We start from the raw sequence: 5,006 nt of genomic DNA, 5'->3' as shown, positions 1-5,006 counted from the left end.
TCTCCCTTTTCTCCAAACGAAATCTCTCTTCGTACACGCCTCTACGAAGAATTAGTCACAGGTGTGAAATCTATCTGGTAACTTTAGAACTCTGTGGAGAACAATGGATGCCCGCCGGAAGTCGGAAAGGAAGTTTTTAAAACCTGTGACAGTTTAGTTACGCAAGGTCGATAGGAGTCACGGTAAAAGACTGGGGTGTCTGAGGGTGCATCTGGCTACAAAATAGATGCAGCTTGAAAATATACGACATAAAAACAGATAAACTTAGTTAAATTTAAGGTTTATTCACATATTCCTGTGAACCAATATCTGCGATTTTTATTTGTCAATAATAGGGTGCTTGAAATGACACGAAGTGGAATATAGAGAAGCATTTTGAGGGAGGAATAGTCATTGCACAAAATGTGCAGTTTATCATGGTTGTCCAAATGGTGACCAGTAAAAAAAAACCAAAAAACAAATAAGAAACCCCAAAACTACTAAAAATTCAAACGTAACAGAGAAACCCCCCCCCCAAAAAAAAAAACACTCTCTAAAAAATCGAGTGAAAATATTAACTCTTGAAGGGGTGAATAACAGAAAAAAAGTGAGTTTAGAGTGAAATTGAAGTGAATTTGAGTAAAAATTTTCATTTTCACTCATTTTGGAGTGACCTCAGGGATCTCTCCAAAGTGTTCGAGTGATCCCAGAGGTCACTCCAAAATTAGGGTTTATAGTAATCTCGTCTACAGCCACTATGTCTATTTTCCAATTGGTCTACTGGCATATCGTCTATTACCGATTAGTCTAATACCCATTTGGTCTACAACTCGTTTTGTCCAGTACCCATATTGTCTAATAGTCACTTTGCCCACTACCCGTATTGTCTAATACCCAACTCGTCTAAGGAGCATTTCGTCTACAAAACAATTGATCTAATAGCCAAATCGTCTACACTCACAATGTCTATTTGCCATGTCGTCTAATATCTATTTTGTCTACTACTAGTTAGTCTACTCCCACCTCGTCTACAAGTCATTCAGTCTACATTCACTTTGTCTAGTTATCATATCGTCCAACCCTTAGTTTGTCCATACCCAATATGGTCTATACCCATCTGGTCTACTCCCAACTGGTCTACTACCAACTGGTCTACTCCCAACTCGTCTACTCCCAATTGGTCTACTCCCAATTGGTCTACTCCCAATTGGTCTACTCGCAATTGGTCTACTCCCAATTGGTCTACTCCTAACTGGTCTACTACCAACTGGTCTACTCCCAACTGGTCTACTCCCAATATACTCGTCTATACCCAATTGGTGTACTCCCAACTGATATAGTTTTACTCTCAACAATTTACCCAAAATGATCATTTCCATCTGGTCATGCTAATAATGAATATACCACTTTGTCTAGTGTCTAGTCCGTCTCACTGCCATGAACTATTCATATCAAACCCTGCCCTTGATTAGCACAAAAATCAATATTAGACTATTCTAGTTGTTACGATGTGGGCGTGTAGTTGGATGGATTATTATTCTTATGATTGTGTATCAAAGTTGAATGGATGGAGTGTTGAAGTTTGGACATATAAATGCTTATTTAGGGTTCCTCGCGAAACGTGTATTGAGTACATTGCAGGCAAGTAAATTATTCATCTGTATAGTAGTAGCTATAAATTGTACATGAATCATATTTTTGTGTATATGTTTCAACCTTTTTTGTGCATTTAACCGTTTACATACATCAGTACGTGGCACACAGAATAAAGAATACTGATAATGTACTTCTAATGTGTTCCTTTTCACTTTTACCATACTTATGATTGTGTATCAAAGTTGAATGGATGGAGTGTTGAAGTTTGGACATATAAATGCTGCATGATTGCTTCTGATATAAATTACACATCCAACACAAGAATAACACAGCAAGTTTTTCACACTGTGACATTATCTTTTTTTCCTAAAAAATTGTCATAATTAGAACATAAAAATTTAAACCAAATGGGGCACCAAAAGTGTTCAACCTATTTAACTGGGAAAAAAGAAAATGGATGAAGTAAACTTAAATAACAAATATATATATATATATATATATATATATATATATATATATATATATATATATAACTAGTAGTAGACCAGTTGGGAGTAGACTAGTTGGCAGTAGACGAGTTGGCAGTAGATATGGGTTGGCAGTAGACGAGTTGGGTGTAGACCAATTGGGAGTAGACGAGTTGGGAGTAGACGAGTTGGCAGTAGACAAGTTGGGTGTAGACTAGTTGGGAGTAGACGAGTTGGGAGTAGACCACTTGGGTGTAGACGAGTGGAGTAGATGAGTTGGGAGTAGACCAATTGGGTGTAGACCAATTGGGAGTAGACGAGTTGGGAGTAGACCAGTTGGCAGTAGACTAGTTGACAGTAGACTGACTGGTTATTAGACTAATTGACTATTAGACAATGAGTTGTAGACCAATTGGGTATTAGACAAAATGAGCTGTAGACTATTCTATTCATAGACCTTATGATTACTAGACGAAATGGTCAATAGACATAATGGGTGTTAGACGAAATGTGACTTAGACAAATTGGACATTAGATAAAATGGATAGTAGACAAAATGACAATTAGACTGATTGGCATGTAGACAAAATGGTTGGTAGACGAGTTGGTAGTAGACGAAGTGGGTTTAGACGAGATGGCATTAGACTAGGTGGACAGTGGACAGGGTGGGTGTAGACGAGGTGCCAATTTACCAAAATTAGTGAAAATGAACATTAATTTTTTTTTTTTTTTTAATAAAAAGTCACTCCAATGTCACTCTAAACTCACTCTTTTCTATCACTCCTTCAAGTAACAGCAGACATCCCCCACGTTCTTTTTGCGTTCCATTATAGGAATTTACTAAACTTCCATTGCCAGGTATATATGTATAACCAAAAATTAAATGCTGTAGCTTTTGCATCGAAGTAGGCCTATACTGTTTGTAAAAAAAAAAAAAAAAAGAAGGAAAATTAACACTCTTATACTATATAAGGATGAAGCTAATACAAAAATGGAAAATTTTCAGTTTTGTCATAAAACCGGTGATGTGCTACAGCGGTGAATGTCGCGAGCAAGCAGTTAATACTGTTCCGTGAAAAGAGGTTCACAACTTCAAAGTCCTCTTACTTTCTTATTTCCATTGAGATAAAATCTCAATCACGTTGCATTTGTGTATACAATGATTTATGTTAGAATGTCATTATTTCACTGGAGTAAAACTGCACTTTTGTACTTACATGGTCTAAAAAAAAAAGGTTCTAAGAAGTAAGTTCGACAAGGTAGTTGATTTGGCACTGTGTTACTTGAAAAAGTTTGTTTGTTTGTTTGTTTTTGTTGCACCTATTCTGCATCTTAAGTTCAAACAAAGTACAGTCACATTGTTGGAGAGGATGAAACCCAGCGGTGAGGAAATAATAGCAATCGTTGAAATGTCGAGGTACCAATGTCATGATGCCCGGAACTACTCCACGACATTTCTTACTGTTTGTCGCGGCGTGCCATATAAGGTCGTGCAGACCTTTCGTAGCATGTACGGCAGTACTACAGCAAATACCATATGGATTTACAATATACCAATACCACCAACACCAACTTTTTGTTCGTCTCACCTGCCTTTAACAACAGGAGCGCCAAGTATATATCAAAAGTAAATATACAATCTACACTATAACATAAGTGACTACACAAAATACCCAATATTGACATTAATACCAAAGAAAAAAAAAAAGTAGTTTGGTAGAAAGTAGATGTGAATGTGTGTACACGTAGTGGTAGAGTAGTTAAACGTCTTTTACGCCTTGTTTTGTAAACATGTTTATTTATATGTGTTATTTTCACATGTACATACTACATTATCACTTACATTTTTGTATTCATATATTGTAAATATGTTTGTACTCTCATACCCCGAGAGAGGGTCGATAGAGTCAATAAAATCTTACAAATCCTACAAATCTTACCAATACCAATATAAATACCAATATCAACACCAATACCAATACCAATACCAATACCAATACCAATACCAATACCAACTACCAATACCAATACCAATACCAATACCAATATCAATACCAATACCTACAATTGTATAGCAATACCAGTACCTATACCAATGTCATTATCAATACCAATACCAATAACAATACCAATACTACTACCAATACCAATGTCTCTGTGACTTATGTCACTTATCATAAAGAAATTGAGACAAGCATATTCATAGTGTATGCCCTATCTGGATAGATGGATAGCAGGGGATTCGAGAAGCCTGTACTATATGTTTCCTTTTGCTACTATTCCAGCGATTTTGTGTGACAAAGGTCACGGATGTTTCGCCCATTAAGTTAGAGACGAAGAACACAAGAGTAACGTAGAATGAGAGAAAGAGACAGAGAGAGAGAGGGAGAGAGAGAGAGAGGGAGAGAGAGAAAGAAAGGAAGAGAGACGCTTTCACTTTGAAAGAAAGAGCCAAATCTGAAATGGCAAAACCAGAGATATCCCCCTTTTCACCTCCCTCTTCTTTCCCACGAGGCAACATCTTCTCTGCACTGCCTGAAGATATCACACCATGGATACTAGTACTCAATGGCTGTAAGTCTACAGTTCCGGTCAGTCGCGAAAGGGATTCCTCGTGCATATATAGGCAATTACATTTCATACACATAAATTATTTAATGCACCTTTTTTTCTGTCATTTATCTATAGTTGCTTGTCCTGCCTTGGTCAGTTATACAGTATATAGGTCAGTCAAACTCGCATTTATTATTTTCTAAATTCTGGTCTCTTGAAATCTGAAATTAACGGAGATTTTCTCGTTGAAAAAAAGAAGAAGATAAGACAAACAAACAAACAAACAAACAAAGAGACAAACGAACAAACAAGAATAGGCCTCAATCGGCAGAACTGGAAAAGACTGTCCCATGCGTCACGGAACGTCTGCGTAGATCAGGCATGTATTAAAACGGCAGAACCTTTGTATAA

This window comes from Diadema setosum, chromosome 3 (genome assembly GCF_964275005.1).
Source record: "Diadema setosum chromosome 3, eeDiaSeto1, whole genome shotgun sequence".
NCBI lineage: Eukaryota > Metazoa > Echinodermata > Echinoidea > Diadematoida > Diadematidae > Diadema > Diadema setosum.
Note: the sequence above shows the minus strand (reverse complement) of the source record.